We start from the raw sequence: 24,138 nt of genomic DNA, 5'->3' as shown, positions 1-24,138 counted from the left end.
AGACATGACCCCAATGGTTAAGGGGAGGAGTATCTCATTATCACCCATTAGAGAAGAAGATCCAGGCTCCCCACATGGTCTCTAACATTGTGGGGATTGGGCTGTTCCCACTTCCCATTCACCCTTCTCTAACATTCCGTCAGGAGATTTGAGACCTCAGTACAGCCTGGCAAGAGTAGAAGTACAGGGTCTCTATTTGGCTTTTGCTAGTAGGGGTGGGGCCAGTTTTTCTTCTGGTATTTAGCTAAAGTAGAGGACTTATTGTCTAAAAAATTTTTTCTGGTCTCACTATGGTGCCTTTGTCTTTTGGATATAGAGAGATTAAACTTATATTGGAGCTGGTTGTGTGTGTGTGTGTGTGTGTGTGTGTGTGTGTGTGCCCTATGGTGCTTCCAGTTTGCCAGCTTCTCCAGCATCTGGTCTGGGATATATGTGGCAAAAAGAAAACCCAGGAAACTCACCACCATGTCATTGCTTGGTATCCAAGTTCCCTAGAGAGTATGCCATCTTAATTCCTACTTTCAGGGTCTAACCATGTTTGGTTTATACATAATGTCCAGGGACAAACAGGGAAAAGTACATCTATATTATTTACTCCTTTCTACTGGAAGAGGAAGTTCCTAATTCTAGTATTTTTTTATTGTAACTATTGAGATTTCTAATTTAAAATCATTCAATAAAAAATAATTTGATCACTTATTTTGCTATATATATTGCACTTATTTTGATGTCTTATATAACTTGCTGAAACATCAAGACAATATTGGGTCATAACCTCAATAAATAACAACTCTTTCTTTTTCTTGAAATGACTTTACCATTTCACAATTTAGAATGTTTGCTGCTTTTTAATTAGTTTCTAAACATCATATTCAGTAGTTTATTTCTATTCCTATTTTACTTACCATTATTCATATCTCTCTCTGCCTTATCACCAAATCTAATCCATCACCTATTTCTGTTGATTCTACCATTTTTAGTATGCCTTGATTCCATTTTATTCCTTCACTTTTCATCATCTTCTTGTTAGAAGGGAGCATGAAGAGAGGGAGTAACAGCGAGAGAAAAGTTGAAAAGAGACGAGATGGTGAGGAAGAGAGGGAGGAAGGAAAGAAGCACAAAGAAAACAGGAATAAAAGAAATAAGTGGGGAGAGGGTATAGCTTAAGTGGTAAAGTCCATGCTTAGCATGCATGAGGTCCTGAGTTCAATCCCCAGTACCTCCTCTAAAAATAAATAAATAAACTCATTAACTCCCCCCACCACAAAAAAAGCTAAACAAAAAGACTTCTATGTAAAAAATAAAAAGAATAAGTGAAATAGCAGTTGCAAATAAATGGAATGATTAAGATAAGGAGAAATAAGAGAATGCAGAAAGAATGGATACTAAGTTGAAATTTAAAAAGCAGGAGGAAAGAGAAAAAGGAAGTAGAATGCAGAAGGGAAAAGAGATGTAGGATGGAAGACTGTGAAAGAGAGTGGAAGCAGACAGAGAGATTCCAGGTAGATGGAAGAAGAAAGGAAAATAAACAAGGAGAAGGAAGAAAAAGAGGAAGGGGGGAGGAAGAGAAAATAACGAGGGAGAAAAGAGAAGTGTTTGAGATAAGAAGGGCAGAGAGGAGGAAGGGGAAAGGGAGTGGAGGGAAGCGGGGTGGAGGAGGAAGAGGGGGAAAAGTGATGGGGAATCACACTTCACTAATGGCAGATTTCACTCTGCAGAGAGAAGAAGGCTTAATTTTAGAAGTTCTCCCGTTTTCTTCTTCTCAAATCCCCAGCTCCCTTTGCATTTGGTACCCACCAAAGTGCCAGAGGTCATTTCTTGCCTGGAGGTAAGACCACTGTGGTTTTCAACTAGTAAGAGCCACATGCTCTGCATTTTGAAGAGGTAAATTGGTTTAGGATACTCAGCATTTATCACATACTTTCTGCTCCTGGTTGTTCATCGGGTATGAATATTCTCTGACAAATTTAGGTATGCAGGAAATGTAAGGTTTCTTTTTCTCTGCAACTCAACTTGAATTCTATGTCAAGTTCCCAATCTACTAAGTGGCTGAAACTCAACTCCAGCAGTGTGGATGGAGTTCCTCTCACCCCATTCATTAGAGTTGTATCTAAGTTATGGTATCTTATATGTCAAAACACCAGGATGGGTGATGTATGTTGAGTATCACATATGCATCCTGGCATTACATGCTGTCATATCTGGTTCATCAAAGTTTGTCCAAGCAGGTAGCTGTTGAGTTGAGCCTCATTCTTTACTACAAAGCCCCCCGAAGGTCTGACTGTCTCTGAGGGTGTGATGTATATACAACTCATATACACAGGAACTATTCTGCTGCTTCTATAATATGCTGGGGATTGTTCATCCCTGTGAGACTGTCTTTACTTAACATATTCCTCTTATACTCCCATGATATCCTGAGCTGAGAGGAACCATATGAGGAGGCCTAAAGCTCTGAATGCCTATAGACACCACACAACCACTTCTATTTTGTGGTCTTGTCCTCTTCCTGGCTTTATCCTGGAAGTGAGGCACCAGGACACATTGCGAGAGGATCCTACAAACCTATCTAGGTTCTTTTCCCATCCTGGAATATAAGGTCTAGGTTTCTCCTTTTTACAGGAACCCACAATATTTACTGACTCCTTGCTTCTCTTTTGCTTTTCTTTTCAACAGAATGAATGTGAGACTAGAGGTACAGCCTTGAAAAGAAGTGCCAACAACAACAAAAAGCTGAATAAACTAAAACTCAATGACTTTTTCTTGGACCCGACAGAGAAATGAGGTTTCAGAGCAAACCACCATCCTGAAATATTGAGGGGCAGGCGAATCAAGAGTCACAGATGAGATATGCTTACCTAAAGCAGAAGCCACTGAAGACATAAACTTGTAGGTATTCTTAAATGAAACTTCTGAAAGACTGCTAGAAGTTGAGTGTGAACCAGACTGAGAGTGAGAAACTCCTGGGAGTGGTAGTCTTGTGGGGGAAGCACACTTTCATGGGTTTTATTTCCAGGAATCTCACCAGTTTCTTATGGTAAAGATCCAAGAAAGACAGAGGAGGGGAAGGGTCCTTGTGAATATCCTTGTGGAATATGCCCTGAGCCTTCACCATAACAAAGGTCTACTTTCCAGGAGGAGAGACTACCAGAGCCTTGTCCTATAGCCATGAAGGAAGGACATTTTTCTTCTCACTCCAGCCCTGTTCTAGCTTTCCTGTCTCATCTAATGTGAGGGGAGAGTGGGGGGGACTATACAAGAAGAAATACCTGTAAAGGTCATAAGCCTGAGTCAAAGGCCTACTAAAACACTGTGATTTAATTGGAATATTAGAAAATACTCCCTTTCTCCCACACCATGACACCATACCAACAGAGCTCCAGTATAATAACAATGTTATAGCTGAATGACTTACAAGATGACTCTCTAAGGAAGCCCAAAGTCAAAAAAGGAGACAAAAATCAAAGACACTAGGGATAAAAAACAAGGTCCTACTATACAGCACAGGGAACTATATTCAATGTCTTGTAATCTATGGTGGAAAGGAATATGAAAAAAATATATGTGTGTGTGTATAACTGAATCACCAAGCTGTACACCAGAGACTAACATAACACTATAAACTGATTATACTTCAATAAAAAAAATTAAGGGCACTAGAGGAATGTGAAGCCTCTGTCACCTATTGCTAAAGTAAACTTTAAACAAAGCCCAACTCTTAGCAAGACTAACATAAATCTTCACACTAGAGGCCTCTCTATCTCAGTTCCTATTACCTAAAACATATCCAGCTTTCAACAAAAACTTACAAGGCACACCAAATGGCAAGAAGAAAAAGTCTCAAGAGATAAAGCAAGCATCAGACTCAGATATGACAGAGCTGCTGGCATTATTAGACAGGAAATTTAACCATAGTTGATATGTTAAAGGCGCTAATGAATAAAGCTAACAACATGCAAGCACAGATGGGTAATATAAGTAGAGAGATGGAAATCCTGAGAAAGAATCAAAAGAAAATGCTAGAAATAAAAAAAATTAATATAACAGGATACTTCCCAAACTAATATATAGATAAAAAGAAGAAGAAAAATAAAGAGAACAGAACATTCAAGAACTGTGGGAAAACTTCAAAGGATGCAACATATGCCAGAACACCAAAGGAGAAAAAAAGAATGGAACAGAAGAATATTCCAAATAATAATGGCTAAGACTTTTCCAAATTAATGAAGACAACAAATCATAGGTCCCAGAAGCTCAAGAAGGTAAACACTAAAAAATTTACACTGAGGCACATCATATTCAGACTGCAGAAAACCAAAAACAAAAAGAAACTATTGAAAGAAGTCATAGGAAAAAATTTTTTCTAAGTATATATAGTGGAACAAGGATTAGAATTACAGAAGACTTCATCAGAAACCATGCAAGCAAGGAAAGAGTGGAATGGAATATTTAAACTGTTAAAAAGAAAAAAACCTACTGACCTAGATTTCTGTATCTAGCAAAAGTATCCTTTAAAAGTGAAGGATATATAAAGACTTTCTCAGACAAACAAAAACTGAAGGAATTCATCACCAGTAGACCTGCCCTGCAAGAAGTGTTAAAAGATTTCTTTCAGGCACAAGGAAAATGATATAGGGCAGAAACTTAGATCTACACAAAGGCAGGAAGAGCATTGGAGAGGGGATAAATAACGCTTTCCTTCAAAGAGGAAATCAAAACTGCAAGTATAGATGTTTTGGGATGCTGTAATCAAAGAAAATTTATGCTAATACATTTTTTCATTTTCAAGCAACTATATGCAATTCACAAAAGAAATATCTCAAACACAAACGTATAGCAAGGATAAAAGATTGAAATAAGTTATGGCACATAATTAATAAACAAATGAAAATGTATTAATATCAGACATAGTACTTTAAGGCAAAACATTATTTTAGATAAAAGCTCACTGCATAATGTAAACAGAATAATATACAAATCATAATTTAATAGATGTGTAAGAAAGAATAATTAAAACCAAAACCATAGCATGAGATTATAACATCCCTTTCTAAGGATAGACTAATCATATGAAATATGATTCTTAAAACTCTTACAAAGATACTGTGCATTGAGGCCCAAGCATAAAACATAATGGCATCTCAGAATGAGCATTATGGAATTCTTAAAACTAGCTTCCAATGTTTTCTGGACTGGAACTAAATTGATTTCATCTCCTTCATTATATATGTGTAAGAATTTAGAAAGAAAATTTAAAGTACTGTATGCTTATGAGGTGCTGCATATTGTGATAAGTGCTGGAGAAATAATGATGAGCAAAAACACATGTATTACAATGGAATACTATTCAGCCATAAAAAAGAATAAAATAATGCCATTTGCAGCAACATGGATAGATTTGGAAATTGTCATTCTAAGTGAAGTAAGCCAGAAAGAGAAAGAAAAATACCATATGATATTGCTCATATGTGGAATTTTAAAAACAAAAGCACAAATGAACTTATTTACAAAACAGAAACAGACTCACATAGCAAACAGACTTATGGTTACCAAGGGGAAAGGGGATGGGAAAGGGCAAATTGGGAGTTTGAGATTTGCAGACATTAACTACTATATATAAAATAGATAAACAACTAGGTCCTACTGTATAGCACAGGGAACTATATTCAATGTCTTGCAGTAATCTATAATGAAAAAGAATATGAAAAGGAATATATGTATGTATATGTATGACTGAAACATTATGCTGTACACCAGAAATTGGCTCATTATAACTAACTATATACACTTCAATTTAAAAAACCACATGTGTTACCTGCTTTCAAAGACTAATGGATCTCAGTCTAATGTAATCAGAACTGAGCCCAGTCAGGCTCATACAATTTTAAGAAAGTTAACCAAGTTTTTGACGCCAATTTGCATCATGGGAGCAGCCAAAGTGACATCTAGAGATTACATTAAATGATCCTGGCATAAACTTAAATAGGTTACATCTTCCTTCATACTCCACATTTCCCTTTCAGTTAATTTCTCCCTCCCATCACTGAGCAATTAACATTCTATTAATAAGCAGAAGAATGTTTCCAGGAGAGACAAGATGAAGAAGCCTGCAAACAGGACCTGCACACACAGTTTGAGGATGTTTGTTTGATATTTATCTGATGGTCTTGCCTTACGGGCTCTTGGGGTCTTGTGACATAGAGGCCCTCTATCATTTGCACTGGCAAATCTAGAGGTATATCTGAATGTTCTCAGATACCTGGGATATGATTTAGCTCCGTATGTGTCTTTTAATGTTCAACATCAATATAAAACTTATAAACCACCTAATTTGAGAATTACGAACCATGAACAACAACTATAAGAGATATGGAGCTGGACTTGCACAAGTCATCACCCGCTTCAGCTTTATGGCATTTCCTGATTTCATTTTATGAAACAAAGATCATCTGAAAAACACTGGGGAAATGGTCCACCAACTCCAACACTGTACACCCACATCCACATTCACAATGGTAATTAGTATACTCCATCTGAAACTGTTTTAGTACATGGTGTTACATCACAATTATTTTGACATAACATTTTCCATGACATTAAAAAGCCTTTGCAAACTTCTTTATAATAACTATGTAATATCCAATGATATAAATTTACCTATGGCTAATTAACAAAAGTATTATTTCTATTTATTTTTATTTACTATATTATCGTTGTGGTGATTTTTCCCCCCTACAAACTTCTCAGCACATCTTCAATTATTTTCTTAGGGTACATTATTAGAAATCGCATTACTAAGTCAAAGATATATAAACTATTTTAAAGCTGTTATTCAATAATAACAAAATGCTTTCCAGAAAGATTTTAATCAATGCTAGTGATGTAGAAGATTCTCATGTACCCTTGATAAGTACTGAGTATTTGCTTTAAAAATATTTTTCAGTTTGAGAAACAAAATATTTAATTGATTTAAATATTATTTCTTTCATGACTAATGAAATGGAACACACTTTCTGCAAGAGTCCTTTAAATATTAAGGATATTAACCTTATATTTATCACATCTGTTGCAATTTTTTTAAGTTTATGGCTTGGCTTTCCTCTTAATTTCGTTTATGAATTCTTGATCTAATAAAAAATGTAAACCATATACTTTCATTTCCATTGTCATAGCTTCTTTTTTTTTTAATGCTGCAAATGTCCTTCCCAATCCAAAAGCCAAATAAATCATTCATTTTTTTTCTGGAAATTAATTTGGAAGTGTGTATTTAGGACCTAAAAAATATCTATGCTTTCTCAGTAATTTACCTTTCAAGATTGTGCTCTAATTGGGGAATTACAAAAATCTGGATGATTTTAATGACAGAATCATGTTTCTATGGCAGTATAAAGTAAGAAAATACTTGAATACAAACTCAGCAGGATATTGAATGGGACTTTTACACTTGCCTCTGAGTTCTGGTTAAAGCCACAGAGCTTAAAAAAAAGATGCCAATGCCAAGTATCTCCAAATCCTAAAAAGAGTCACCAAGGAGTCCTGAACATATTCCTATAGGGCTTAGGCAGGGAGAGCTGACTAGTCATGCTACTGATACTTTTCCCATTCTTTCTCATCCCAAATGTACTTGGAAACTAGAAGGAATTAGAGCACAATTTACAGTGTTATGAGTCCTTGGCTTGGGAGTGTTTTCCCCTCTTGAGGAAGGGAAGGGCATGCAACTCTCTTGCCAAAACCATGAAGAGGGATCCAAAGAATCACTTATAGAGATTGAGGGAACCTGCATGAAATAAGAGAGGGAAGTATTTTATCACATTGTGGATATCCAACAGTGTCCCTCTAGACTGGAATTTCTGATGATTACTAAGGTTTGACTTGCTCCTAAAGGCTTTTCTACATTAAGTGCATGCCTATAGCTTCTCTTCACTGTGTCTTCAACCATACTGAATAAATTTTTTTATACTGAAGTATAGTTGATTTATAATATTATATTAGTTTAAGGTATACAATATAGTGATTCAATATTTTTATAGATTATACTCCATTTAAAGTTATAATAAAATAATGGCTATATTTCCCTGTGTTGTACAATACATCTTTGTAGCTTATTTATCTTATACGTAGTAATTTATACCTCTTAACCCCCTACCCCTACCTTGCCCCTCCCCCAACCCCTCTCCCCATCAGTAACCACTAGCTTGTTCTCTATATCTGTCTGTGAGCCTGTTTGTTATATTCATTCGTTTTATGTTTTAGATTTCCACATATAGGTAATAACATACAGTATCGGTCTTTCTCTATCTGACTTATTTCATTAAGCATAATACCTTCTAGGTCCATCTATGTTGTTGCAAATGTCAAAATTAATCATTTTTTTAGAATTTCATTATTTTTTATGGCTAATATTCCACTGTATTTATTTAGCACATATTCTTTACCCATTCAACTGTTGATGGACACTTACATGTTGCTTCCATATCTTGACTATTGTGAATAACGCTGCTATCTATGAACATTTTGGTGCATGTATCTTTTTGAATTAGTGTTTTCACTTTCTTCAGATATATACCCAGGAGTGGAATTGCTGGGTCATATGGTAGTTCTAATTTTAGTTTTTCAAGAAACCTCCATACTGTTTCCCACAGTGGCAGCACTGATTTACATTCCCACCAATGGTGTATGAGAGTGCCCTTTTCTTCACACCCTCTCCAACATTTGTTATTTGTAGACTTTTTCATGATGGCCATTCTGACAGATGTGAGGTGATATATCGCTGTGGTTCTGATTTGCATTTTTCTGATGATTAGTAATGTTGAGCAACATTTGAACTCTGGTGGAAAGATAATTCATGATTACTACATTCATAGGGGTTATCTCTGTTGATGAATTTCCTGATGTTAACAAGATCTGAAGCCTGGCTAAAAGCTCTTCAATGCTCTTCACACATGTTTTGTCACCATCATGACCTTCTTGGTGACTTATGATCCCTGAAATTGAACTGAAGTTATGATCATGTAACCCACATCATAGGCTGCTTGACCTATATGTATGAATTCATCTTAATGTAGGACAGTGTCTAAGATTAAAGCACAGTTACTCTAACATTTATTATAGTCTTGGAGCCAATCCTGTGAGTATCCATCCCAAGCCTTAAACATCTATCTTTTAAAGCAGGTTAATCTGCCTCTTTTACCTGTTTTTATACTCAGAAGTTTAAGTTCGGAGTCATGAAGAGTTACCCTTGGAATATGCGGTCACATTCCCTGTGATCCAAAATCTTCCTCAAATCCCTGGCTTTGAATAAATTTCTTGTTCTTGTTCAGACTCTTTCTCCTCATCTGATAACAAAAATTTTTAAAGTACGACTGTCACTTACATCAGATATTTGGCGGTAGTGACGAAATCAACCAGCTCAAAGGAGAGGAGGGGAAGAGAAGAAGAAGAAGATGAAGAGGAAAGGGAAAGGAAAGAATTATCTAACAAGTCTTCACCATGTAGCTTCCTAAGAGGCAATCAGAGGCTGGTGTTACCCTCTAAACTGACAAAAACACTAAAAAGGTGGGGACAAAATATGAAATAATTGTTTTCAAGACACTAGACATCACCAAGTGAAAACCAGTGATCCCTGAGAGATGGGGGAGTATCCTTACAACTTGGGGGAGTTTCCAGATCGTGCAATGAGGGAAAATGCAGTTGAAGCCCAGAGGATTCAGAGATGAAACCAGAAAGACTGAGGCAGCTAGAGTTCAGAGAAGAGAATATCAAAAAGGAGAGAGCTGCACTTAGGGAGAACTCCTGAGATCTTTGAAGGACTGCCATAAAGTATTCAGCAGAGTACTGATAAGTGAATGCATATAAGGAAATTACCCAAGGCTGGCAAAAGAATGATCTGAAAAGATTAGATGGAACAAGTGTCAGAAGCTCAAACAGGTCTGGAGATCATGCCTATTCCCACAATTCAGAACAGAAAAATTCACAATTCATGAGGCATGGGATATTCAGATGGGTCTTGTCTCAGTAGGCTGAGATAATTTAACTTAATGCAAAACACTGTTGTGGTCCTGCCTAATAAATCTTAAAAGCAAGACTCGAAAAAGATTTAACTGCTCCCAAATAACTATCTCATAATAAAGTTCAAGGTGCATAATAATACAAAAATATCTAGCACCAAAAGGTAAAAATGTATACCAAAATTTTACCAAAAGATAAAATTCAAAATGCCTGGCATTCAATAAAAAACGACCAGGCATACAAAGCAGCAGAAAACTGGGGCCCATCACAAGGAGAAAAGTCAATCAATTCAATCGATCTAGAACTTACATAGATGCTAAATTTAGTAGACAAGCACATTAAAAAGTTATTATAACTATGTCCCATATGTCCAAAAGGCTAGAAAAAAGAATGGTCACGTTAAGTAGAGAAATGAGATGTATTTAATAAGGTACAAATCACCAGTCTAATGACAAAAATCATAATAATTGAAATGAAAAATACACCTAATGGAATTCAATAGTAAAGACTAGCAAACTTGAAGACATAACGATAGCAAATACTCTAAGTAAAAATTAAGACTTAAAAACAAATAGTGCTTAAGTGCTCTTGTTCGTGGTGTTTCCTCTTTTGGGAACACCTTTCCCTCATCCCAACCATCCATCCATCCTGCATCCAGTTAACTGTGAATCTGCCTTCAGATCTTAATTCAATCATCACCTCCTCCTTCTTTGATCTCCCTGAGTAGATCAAATTCTCTTTAAACCTATTCACAGAACCCCATATTTCCCTTCTAAAGCAGTGTCAACTTCACAAAAATTTGGTCTGTGATTAATGTCTGTCTTCTTCACAAAACAGTAAGCTCCATGAGGGCAGAGAAAACATGTCTACTTTTGCTTATCATGATATCCTCAGCATCTGAAACTATGCCAATCATGTAGTGTTCCTGCACCCCAAAGCTTGTATCTATCACCTCTAGGATATTAATCTATTAATTATACCCTCTTGCCCATATCTTCAATCTCTTTCTCTACTGGCTGTATCCTACCCAACATCTCTTCTTCCTTACTAAATAATTCTTGATTTTTATTATGGGTGATAATGTCCCCAGTTGTAAACTTGTATTTCCCAGGCTCCCTTGCAGAAAATGGTGGTCATGTGTCACAGTTCTGTCCACTGAATGTAGGTGGAAATTGTTGGGCAGAATTTTGGGGAAAGCGCCATATAAAGGAGACTAATTCTACTGACAAGGTACTTTGCCCTCTCCTTTTCCTCATCTTCCTACCTGGAACATAGAAATGATGGCTAGAGTTGCAGCAGCCATCTTGCAACCATGAGGCACCTGAAAGATGTGAGCCCCCACATGCTAAGCATCATGGAACAACAACAATAACAACAACAAAAAAGGACCTCTGAAACTTTGATGAAATCACGTAAGTCCTGGACTTCATACCATTAGATTTGTTTTACGTAAGATAGATATCCCCTAATCATTTTAAGCAACTCATTTTCAGATCTGTTACTCATATACGAATGCAATTCCAAATGCCTATCACAAAATATGAAATCTCTCTCTTTCTCTCTCACACACACACGATCTTTAATACACTATCTCATTCACACATGATTCCCTCTATGACTTATGTAATGACCATGACTTACAATCTCCACATACTGTTCCAATTCTCCAAAGTATTCCAGTAACACACATTGTCTTTATTACTCTCATTTCTGCACATACACTATCCTATCCTGTACTATCATACACACAGTGTCCATACGGTACCATGCCACCCACTGTCAAATGCAGAGCTCTGATCAACCTCCATTATCTCACACACACCATCTCCATCACTCACAGCCACTCCTACAATTACTCAATCCCTACTCTATCACACAGTGCCTAGCCACACCCCCATCATACATACAGTCTACATCCTCACTATAAAATATTCATCATCTTCCCATATTCCTTTCCCACATGATGTCTCCAGATCATACACGATCACAACCAATATCCACATCACCTCCACACTCTCACATACATACTTTTGTCATTCCTCACTGACACCCAGACACTCCATTTTCCCATAATACACTTTCTTCAACAACTCCACTCAGACACTTGTGATTCTGTATGCCAAATTATCATACACTTTTCCACTCCCTCATTGTCATGCACGCTCACTGTACCCATCTACCCCCACAAACAGACACACTTCTCATTTCCCCCAGCATCACACACACAAACACACTAACCCTATATCACTTCCACCATGTACCTATCTTCTACCATCACATAACATTCTCCCCATTCTACCCACTGTCTACATCCTCCAATTATTACTTGAAATGCCCCACCCACATTTCCACATTTCCACATTTCCAAATACACAATGATCTCAGTGTCTGATTATCATCATGCCCTTTCCCATTATTTTCTCTCCCTCCCTACTCTTTCATGCAATCATCCACTGGCATAATTCTCATCACCCATAGTTGGACATGCACTGTATCCCTAACTACCATTATCACATACATCCTGATCTTGTCCCGTCACTACCATTCACATTGCCCCAGCCTTCATTTTCAGTGATTCCACGCCATCCTCCACCATTATTCACACCGTCCCCATTGCCACCATGATCACACAGACCTTGCTTACATCACTCCCTCTTTCCCCTTGTCACTTAATACTCGCCCCACTCTGCTTCAAACGCATAGCCCAGATCAACCACAATTTTACACGCCGTGCCCATCCCCTCAATCTTCTTCACTTTCTCTCTTTTTTCCCTTTACTTCTCTTCTTCTCCACCCTCCTACCCACATATTTTCCCATTATGTGGCTATTACATGAACATAGATAATAATAGAGAAATTTCTTACTCGAAGCCTCATTTCAGAGCTGTGGTAAGTAGATGGACATACCATGCTTGAAAGATACAATATTTAATGTTCCCACTTGGTAGGTAGTTGTGAATGAATTCCTTTCAGTACATTTGCCTTTAAGAAGCATTTCCTCGTGTTTTGTTACAGCAGTTAGATGAAGTTTTTAAAATAGTCCATTGATATATCTTTCATATGATACCATGTAGTTATTTAAGTACTATACTTAAGTCTTCCTAAAATACCCCAATAGCTTTTTTGTTACAGAAAAATTGTGTTATTTTTGGTACTGAAGAGGATAGACAGGTTCGAGCCAATGGCAATACTGAATATATCACTGAGCTGCTAGACAGAACACTTAATCTTTACTTCTCATGTTTCCATGTGGAAGAACTTCAACCAGACTAACATTCCTGCTTTTCTGCCCACGGGAGGAAAAGTGAGTTATATGACTAGTATGTTTGTGAGAAATGTCTGAGTAGGCTTGGCTCAGGCCCCTGCTCTCTGCTTCTCTTTCAGGAATCTGCATGCCTGTAGTGAACATGCATCCTGACTGGTTCCTTGCCATGCAATAAGGGGTCAACTTTTGGCCTGGAGTCTTGCAGTTCAGCATTGCTTGCAATTGTCTGCAAAAGTTTGTCTAATTCTGGGGCCCACACTAATTGGAAGTCCACATGGAAACCATCTTCTCCAATCAGCTTTAAGATGATGTCTGGATCTCCATCTATCTGATTTCCTACACTTATATTTCAATTGGTTCTGAACCTAGGCAGGGAAGACAAGTGTTATTTATTGATCCCTTACAATTCCCACATGATGTGGACCACTGAAATCATGTAAATTCTCTTTACTGATTTCATCTGTGCTTTCACACAAACAGGTTTCTAGGTGGAGTTTGTTTTTGATTAGCACTGAAGACAAACACTTAGCAGCAATTAAGATCAGTCTAAACAAGGAAATTATATATCCACCACCCCTAGACTCCCGATTCCTCTGGATTAGGGAGTATAAATTCTGAAGGCATAGAGTTACCACAGTACATACAGTAGGTGCTATTTAATTAATCAGGATGATTGCGACCAAGCACCAACTAAACCAAGAGATATCTTCCTTGGCCATATTGATAAGTCTTAAAAGACCATAACCAAAAGAGATCTTTTGTGGGATTGGGTAGAAAACCTTTACGTGAAATATTTGAAAGGGGTTTAGATATTCATCCAGATGGATGGATGCCTTATTTTAAAAAGGCAGATCAGGGAACCATTTCTTAAGGGGTGAAAAATAAAAACACCTTTTAATACAAACTAGAATTTAGTCTGACAGAATGTTCTTGTTAACAACAAGTTCTCTGGAAATTTAGACCTAACAGTCATTTTAGCTATTTTTCTCCTTTTTGCTAGCTAGCTTAATGCTAGCTTTTGAGCCCTTGGATACACACTTAAATACTGTGTTTGTCTGCTATTAGTGAAATAACACCATTTCAGAGTATAATTTGTGTCCAAGGTGACGAGGCCCAAATACTGGAATTTCTGCAGTTTTTACCCTAGGACAACTTTTGCTATAAAGAAATGCCAACTGTTCTCTGGAAATAAAGCAGTGTGAGGACTTCACATGTGACTTATTTTGCAGAGTAACACTTTACATACTTACACATAGTTGGGGTATTTTAGCAGTGCTGACCCAAATATACCCTCTCCAGTCTACATCAGGGCTCACAAAATGATCATAAACACAAATATACCAACAGAAAAACAAACATACAAACAAAATAAGTCTCAGCAGTCAAAGAGAAATGAAACAAAACTATTGGACAAGGTATGTGAAAACCTGATGGAAGAGTAATAAGAACACCTAAGGAAAGTCAAGTACAGCACATACACCAAAAACTTTCTGAAGCACAAAGCTTAAAAAAATTCCAGTTAAACAATAAAATGAAAAATGATGGTCATGGATGAGCCCTGAAAAGAATAAAATACCTAGGAATAAACTTAACCAAGGAAGCGAAAGATCTATACTCTGAAAACTACAGAACAGTGATGGAAGAAATTGGAGATGATAGAAAGAAAGGGAAAGATATCCCATGCTCTTGGATTGGAAGAATTAATATGGCCATACTTGCCAAAGCAATCTAGAGGTTTAATGCAATCCCTATCAAAATTCCCATGACATTTTTTCATAGAACTAGAACAAACAATCCTAAAATTTATATGGAACCACAGAAGATCCAGAATTGTCCAAGCAATCTTGAGGAAAAAAAAAACAAAGCTGGGGGTATCACCCTCCAAGACTTCAGACCATGCCACAAAGCAACAGTAATCCAAACAGCATGATACTGGCACAAAAACAGACACACAGATCAACGGAACAGAACAGAGAGCCCAGAAATAAACCCACACACCTACAGTCAATTAATCTTTGACAAAGGAGGCAAGAACATACAATGGAGAAAAGACAGTCTCTTTAGCAAGTAGTGTTAGGAAAGCTGAACAGCTACATGTAAATCAATGAAATTAGAACACTCCCTCACACCATATACAAAAATAAACTCAAAATAGTTTAAAGACTTAAATATAAGACATGACACCATAAAATTCCTAGAAGGGAACATAGGCAAAACATCCTCTGACATAAATAGTAGCAAAATATTCTTAGATCAGTCTCCCAAGGCAAAAGAAACAAAAGCAAAAATAAATAAATGGGACCTAATTAACTTAAAAGCTTTTGCACAGCAAAGGAAACCATCAACAAAACAAAAAAACAACCTATGGAATGACAGAAAATATTTGCAAATGATATGACCAACAAGGGGTTAATAGCCAAAACATATAAACAGCTCATACAACTCAACATCAAAAAACAAACAACCCAATCAAAAAATAAGTGGAAGACCTAAAGAGATAATTTTTCCAAATAATATATACAGATGTCCAACAGGCACATGAAAAGATGCTCAACGTTGCTAATTATTAGAGAAAGGCAAATCAAAACTACAATGAGGTATCACCTCACACTTGTCAGAATGGCCACCATCAAAAAGTCTACAAGTAACAAATGTTGGGGAGGATGTGAAGAAAAGGGAACCCTTGTATGCTGTTAGGAGTATAAATTGGTGCTGCCACTGTGGGAAACACTATGGAGGTTTATCAAAACACTAAAAACAGAACTACCATATGACCCAGCAATTCCACTCCTGGGTATATATCTGAAAAAAATGAAAATACTAATTCAAAAAGATACATGCACCCCAATGTTCACAGCAGCACTATTTAAGTGTCCATCAATAGACGGATGGATTAAAGATGTGGTGTGTGTGTGTGTGTGTGTGTGTGTGTGTGTGTGTGTGTATATAGAATATACCATATATGTAGAATATATATACATAGTAGAATACTATTCAATCATAAAAAAGAATGAAATTTTGCCATTTCCAGCAACATTAATGGACTTGGAGGGTATTACGCTTAGTGAAATAAGTCAGACAGATAAATACAAATACTGTATGTTATCACCTATATATGGAATCTAAAAAAATAAAACAAACTAGTGAATATAACAAAAAAGAAACCAATTCACAGATATAGAGGAAAAAACTAGTGGTTACCAGTGGGGAGAGGGAAGAGGGGGAGCAGCAAGATAGGGGGAGGGGATTAAGAAGTTCAAACTACCATGTATAAAATAAATAAACTGCAAGAATATATTGAACAACACAAGGAATATAGCCAATAATTTATAATAACTACAAATGGAGTGTAACCTTTAAAAATTGTGAATCAGTATGTTGTACACCTGAAACTAACATAATGTTGTACATCAGCTATACCTCAATTAAAAAAAAACACAATGATACATTACCTCATATCTGTCAGAATGACTATTATCAAAAAGTCTACAAAAACAAATGTTGGCAACAATGTAGAGAAAAGGGACCCCTCCTACACTGTTGGTGGGAATGTCAATTGGTGCAGCTACTATGGAAAGCAGTATGGAGGTTCTTCAAAAATTTAAAAACAGAACTACCATATGATCCTCTGAATTCCAGACAAGACTGATTCATTTATCTATTTACTTATCCGTTCAACAATTTATGCTTCTGTATGTTAATTTAAGCAATATATTTAATAAGGACCTATTATGTGTCTGGCACTGTTGTTCTAAGGCACTTAAGACCTATCAGTGAACAAAATAGACAAAAATCCTTGCCTTCATGGAGTTTACATTTTAAGACACACTTAGGTATATCCTGATCTAATTCCTGAACCCAAAGAATAACGAATTAGACATCTTACAAGCTTGTCTACAATAGAAAAACTAAATTAGACAGAGGACTTTCACCAGTAACACTAAACTTCATGACCTCATTCACTAATTTTCCCAGAGATGGCTTTACTAAATGCTCAGGGAAGCTGAAGTCACTCTTTGACTCAGAACCTCTGTTTTTCTGGGAGACTTTAACTAACAGGGATGATGCTATCATTTTCTCATGGAACTAGATTTGTGCTTGCTTTTCAACTTTTCCAAAACTAAACAGTTGTCAGCAGAAGGGGGCTGACGTGGGATTCGAGGAGGTGAGCGGCCCAACCGGAAAAATGTGTGAGGAGCTGCCATACCACAAAACAGACTGCACCAGGAGCTGACATGGAGCAAAACAGCACTTTATTCTATTGCCACAAGGTGGTGCGCGCGGCGGGCGGCAGCGGCAATGGCGCTCAGCACTTTCTTCTAGTTTAACAAGATGGCGCTCCCCCCCGTGGTGCACTTGTCCTGCTTTTATCTATTTTCTGCCTGCACATATGCAGTGTTTATTTCTTTGTTCATGAGAACATCATTAGCGCATGCGTACTTCTACTTTCTTTGTTCTAAAACTTATATAACCTGCCCATGTGTACAATCATTATTTACCTCATACTACAAGTATGTTGTTGTGACCTTGGCCTTGGGCCCCGTGGCCCTACTCATTCAAGGACATCAACAACAGTATATTGCTTTTTAAAAATTGAAGTATAGTCAGTTACAATGTGTCAATTTCTGGTGTACAGCCTAATATCCCAGTCATGTATATATATATACATATATATATTTGTTTTCATATACTTTTTCATTAAAGGTTATTACAAGATATTGACTATAGTTCCCTGTACTATACAGATGAAATTTTTATCTATTTTTGTGGTTAACAGCTGCAAATCTCAAACTCCCAAATTTATCCCTTCCCATCCTCTCTCCCCAGGTAACCATAAAATTGTTTACTATGTCTGTGAGTCTAAACAGTATATTGTTGAGGGACATACATATAGGTGATAAAAGTATTAAAAAACCAAGGAGATTGTTAATACAAAACTCAGGGCAGTATTATCTCTAGATGAAGACAGACGGGAGGGTGTGATTAGAGAAGGGCACGTAAGGGGGCACTAAGGTATTGCTAATGATCTATTTCTTACTCTGGCTGGTGGGTTTACTGGCATTATTTCATTCATATGTCTAAAATATAAATAGTAATTAATTCATGCAACAAAGTAAGTGCCTATCATGTATCGGGCATTATTTTAGGCACTGGGGACACAGAAATAACTAAAATAGATTAAAATGTCTGTCCTTTTGAAGCTTGCAAATTATCAAAGAAATAACAAGATTTTCCAGAGCCCTAGTACAGAAACATATACACTGAAAGAGTCTACCAAGTGTCGAGCACAACAGATATACAAATATCCACACATCGTTATGAAATTTCAGACTGTCAGTGACAAAGTAAAAATTCACAATGCTTCCAGGAGTTTGGGGTGGAAATAATGCAGATTGGAGAAGGACAGAAGGCTCTAGAAAGGGGATTTCCAAAAAATCAATTTTCTGGATAATCTGACTTACTTGAGCATGTTGCAAAAAAAAAACCAAAACAAAACAAAAAACCAATCCTCCTCCCCCAAAAAAACCCAGACATACGATTGATCTGCTAGAAAGGATAGGAATATATAAAAATATGCAGGTGAAAAGCAATCATTAAGTCCAGAATTAACAAGTATGTGTAGAAGCAAAAATGTAATCACAATTCGCTACTGGTCTTTTAGTCAACAATGTTTGCATAATCACAATAATATAAACATTTTCATTAACCAAAACGTATGCTCTAACTATATTAAAAGGATGGAGAAGGGAAGTAAGAGAAGAAAACTGATAGTTTAATCTTCATCTACCATTATGGAAAATCAACAGCTAATATTTGAAGTAACTCAAGAAGTAATCATACAGCCATATTGTCTTGAACTATAGAGGTAAAACCCAAAATACATAGCTAGTACATTTCAAAGTTGGCTACCTCAGGCATTTGAGCCTGGTGAGTGGGAAGATGTGAAGGTAAATACTGCTAATTTTTTTGTTACTATAAATTTTTAAGCCATATATAGGTCTTGCTATAAAATAAAATATGCTGTAACTATATATTATATTACACTTACTACAATAAAAATACAAAATAATATATATTTTAATTATAAAGGGAACTATTTAATTATAAAGAGATGGGATAAGATGAGAACTTGGAAGATGGGGAGGGTGTAGCTCAGTGGTAGAGCACGTGCTTAGCATGCACAATGTCTTGGGTTCAATCCCCAGTACCTCCAATAAACAAACAAACAAACCGACCAACCAACCTAATTACCCCCCCAAAACCCAAAAACAAACAAAAAAAGTGCTTGCTTAAAAAAAAAGATGAGAATTGGGATTTGCTGAAATTAACATGGCCCACAGAATAGATCAAAAGAAGTATGGAGCATATAAAGGTAGAAACTGAAGTGCTCCCAATGTTTGCTTTTTATTCTTTTGCAACTTGGGAGGGGGTGTTTCAAATTGTTCTTAAATGACAGCAATAATCAAAGGCAAGTTTTACACTTGAGAAGTGACCACCAGAGGACCTGGTAGCCCCAGTCTCACAGGTCAAATTGGATTGGAAATAGGGACAGAGGAGACTAAAAACAGGAGAGGGGAAATTTATTCTGGGAAAGAAACTCAGACTGCCACAAGAGGGCGCAATAAGAATGCAGTAGTTCCTCAGGTTCCCCTCTCACCTTTCCTGCTGTTCATTCTCAGATCTCACCCCCCCAACCCCGCCCCCGTGCCTAAATTTGAGATTCTGCCCGGTCCCCCGCTTTCTCACTCCACACATTCTCTTGGGGCAATTTCATTCATACCTTAATCAAAACCATCATCTCTATGTTTAATGACCTTGAAATCTATCTATAACCCTCTTGCTTCACAGCAACAGAATAAATTCCCAACTGCCTCCTGGATAATTCCTCTTGGACTAAGGTGCTTCAGACTCTGCTTGTTCAAAATTGAACTCATTATTTTCCCCCCTTCAAACCTGTTCCTCACTCTGAGTTCTCCAGCTCATGGAATGTCTTTACATCTCAATCATCCAAGGCAGAAAACTGAGGATTCCTTCTTCTCACTGCTGCCCCTCCTCAATATCCAGTCAATGACTGAGTTCTTAATTTCTCACATGTGTGTATTCTAACTTCATCCCCACTGCCTTAACTCAGGCTTCAACATCTCTCCTCTTTTGCAATAGCCTCTGAATTGGTCTCCCTTTACCCAGTTCTGTCTTCTCCACTCTATCCATCATACTCTCGTCACTGAATATTTATAAAATGGAAATCTGATCCTGTTAATCCCTTGAATAAAATTCCCAAATATTCTCCCCAAGCATCTGTAATATTTTGCTGTGTATGTTCATTTACACGTCTCTTCTACTAATATCAGCTCCTCTAGGACCAGGAATATATCTTTTTCATATCTCTATTCAAAATATCTATCACACTGCCTGGTATAGAGAGGATGCTTAACAAATGTTTCTGAATGAATAAAACAGTCATCATGAAGATGTAATATATGAGGCCACCCTGATGCCAATCTCCTATCTACAGCAGACATCAGTAATCTACCACAGAATGGTCCCCTTGCACCTCAGAATCATTCTCAAGATGGCATATTATGTAAACCTATTTCAATCAATTGGAATCGGTGCAAGATACATTTATTTCTTATCCTGGAATGTAGGCTGTCACAATGGAGTGCCTCAATAATAACTGGAGTTGCTCTAAGAGAATTAGCATGGGAGAATTAACATAACTAATGGCAGTGGATCTCCTAAACACTCTTTGCAACAGTAAGTTGTAGCAAAAACTGGCATCAGGAGGTAAATTTTGTCCGTGTACATCCAGCACTGCCCACTGAAAAGAGATACTACTATTATACATAAAATAGATAAACAACAAGGTTCTACTATATAGCACAGAGAACTATATTCAATACCTTGTAGTAACCTATTATGAAAAAGAATATGAAAAGGAATATATGTGTGTGTGTGTGTGTGTGTATAAAACTGAATCACTATGCTGTACACCAGAAATTAATACGATGTTGTAAACTGACCATACAATAAAAAAAAAACAGACATCTTGTCATCAGTAGAGACAAAATCCCATATGTTGGCATTCTGATTGATATGTCAATTTTGTCTCAATTCATTCCGAAAATATTCATCTCTGACTAAGGATCAGAAATCAGATAACCAGCCAAGTGCTGCACCGGAGAAACCAGTTAACAGGCAAATCACACTTGGAGAAACAAGTGATCAACTTATCTTCATTCTTTCTGCATCCAGAAACCCTGGGAAACTACAGAAGAGAGTAAAAACTCCTTCCTCAAAAGGAACAACAATCTACTAGAGCACTGTTTCTGAATCTTAACACTATAAAACACATAGAAAATGATGACATATGTACAGACACAGGGGTATCCTTGACAAGACTGTTCATGGCCAGAAGTAACTGGCCTGGAGGCTCCAGGTAGACTGGGCTGCCTGTGCAGTGTATTTGTTTCTTATGCGTCACTACAAATGACCACAAACTTAGTGGCTTAGAGCAACGGAAGTGTATTCTTTTATAGTCCTAGAAGTCAAAAGTCTAAAATGGGTTCACAAGGTTGCATTCCTTCTGGAAGCTCTGGGGAAGAATATATTTCTTTGCTTTTCCTAGCTTCTAGAGAGCCTACGTTTCCTGGTTCGTGGCCCCTTTCTTCATCATTAAAGCCACCAGCTTAGCATCTTCCTCTCTGACCTCTGCTTCCGCCCTCCTCTCTTCTCTCTACAACTCTGACCTTTTGCTCATCTCTTACAAATAGCCCTAGGATTACACTGGGCCCACTCTAATAATCCAGGACAATCTCCACATCTCATAAACCTTAACCCTATCTGAAAAGTCCCTTTTATCATTTTGGGTAACATCAGCTTTATATTCAGGTCCTAGGGATTAAGATGCAAACATTTTTGAAGGTCCATTATTCAGCTTACCAGATGTAGACTGTGCAAGCTGTGTATCACATGATTCTGTGGGAGATCATTCACGTTACACACATCATAGATACCTGCACTTATGATGACAGTTTTCTGGCAAGAAGTCATAAGGTGTCTTGAGGAAGAGATATCATATTCCAATTCACACTAAGGTACCATATGAGTTAGCAGAAGCTCATGGTCTAAGGTGATTAATATCTCAATACAGCTGTACAACACTGGAGTTGGGGAGCTCTGTATTATGGAGGGTTGAAGCCCTGGCAGAACTTACAAAAACAATAGCAAACATTCGTTAAGTGTGTACTGTGTGCCAGGTACTGCTCTCGACACTTTATGACCCTTAAAGTCCCTTGAATCTTTACAACTTTGGTGTGGTATGAATATTTGGACCTAAAAAATGAGCAACATGAGACTCAGAGAGCTTTATTAATATAACCAAGGTCATACAGCTGGAAGGCAGTTAAGCTGGCAAATAAACCCAAGTATATCTGGTTCTAGAACATGGACACTTTCTGCTATACTGTGGTGCCTTCTTAAAGTGAAAGGTATATATTTGTATTTCTTATACCTTGAGTTTCTTGAAGTCACACTGATCTTTGAGTGCTGAAGCACTGAATATCCCCATGGCAACTTTAAGTAGTAAAAGACAAGCAACCCATATCTATACCCATCCCAGGAGAAAAATCACTCCATGTACCCTAGTTTCTCTTCTTACAGGCTAGATTTCTTCAGCTTATTTTGGCTTATCTGGTTATAATCCCTAAAATGATCTGGCTCTGTTCCTGAAGCTCCCAGCACATACATCAGTCTGGCCTCCATTCCTACTCAGTCTTTTTTTTTAGAACTGGACAACTCTCCCTTAGTTCCTGATGATGACACTGTCCTAGCAGATCTCAGAGCCTGTGCTCTGTATACTCCATCACACTCCCTACACCATGAGAAGTGGTTATGGTGAACATTTAAGAGAATTTTATTGATGAAACTGCTCAAGGTTGGAGGTGATCCCTATTCAAAGGGAGTTCCAGGATAAACTCCTTTTTTATTATTTATTTATTTATTTAAAAAAATTTATTGAAGTGTAGTTGATTTACAATGTTAGTTTCAGGTGTATAGCAAAGTGATTCAGTTATACATATGCATATACATACATATATATTTTTTTCTTTTCAGATCCTTTTCCACTATATGTTCTTACAAGAAATTGAATATAGTTCCCTGTGCTCTACAGTAGGTCCTTGCTGTTTATCTATTTGTGTGTCTGTTAATCTACAGCCCCCAATTTATCCATTCCTACCCTTTCCCCTTTGGCAACCATAGTTTGTTGTCTATGTACATGAGTCTGTTCTTGGTTTATACATAGAATTTGTATCATCTTTTTAAAAATTCCACACATAAGTGATATCATATGATATCTGTCTTTCTCTGTCTGACTTACTTCACTTAATACGATAATCTCTAGGTCCATCCATGTTGCTGCAAATGGCATTATTTCATTCTTTTTATGGCTGAGTAATATTCCATATATATATATATACACACCCCACATCTTCTTTATCCAGTCATCTGTTAATGGACATTTAGGTTGTTTCCACTATTTACAATAGCCAAGATGTGTAAACAACCTAAAAGGATAAACTCTTTATAACCTTTACTCCATTTTATGGACCCCAATACAGAGTTTCTTGGAGTATCTACCAGATTCCAAAACTGACCCAAGGCTACCAAAACTCACTACACTGAAGAGTGAATTCTAATTTCTTGAATTAATTCCGTAATAATAAATAAAGGCTAACACACCTCTGAAGATTTACACATTGCCACTATAAATCCAGAACAATTAAACTGTCTAGGGTTCAAATCCTGGCTCTTCCAGTGATAGCTATCTGACCTTGAGAAAATTCTTCCATCTCTTTGCTTCA

General features: G+C 37.0%; 1 long non-coding RNA gene across 1 annotated transcript; it reads right to left on the bottom strand.

The window, feature by feature from the left end:
• Window positions 1–1,368: 1,368 nt before the first annotated feature.
• LOC116661963 lies at window positions 1,369–21,707 on the bottom strand. Its single transcript, XR_004317923.1, has 4 exons — window positions 21,697–21,707; window positions 20,414–20,420; window positions 6,116–6,120; window positions 1,369–1,822 (listed from the first exon to the last, which is right to left on the bottom strand). It is a non-coding gene; the product is annotated as an uncharacterized LOC116661963 (long non-coding RNA).
• Window positions 21,708–24,138: the final 2,431 nt, after the last annotated feature.

Source organism: Camelus ferus, chromosome X (assembly GCF_009834535.1).
Source record: "Camelus ferus isolate YT-003-E chromosome X, BCGSAC_Cfer_1.0, whole genome shotgun sequence".
NCBI classification, from domain to species: Eukaryota; Metazoa; Chordata; class Mammalia; order Artiodactyla; family Camelidae; genus Camelus; species Camelus ferus.
The sequence above is the reverse complement of the archived record's forward strand: the minus strand, read 5'-3'. Positions and strand labels throughout refer to the sequence as shown.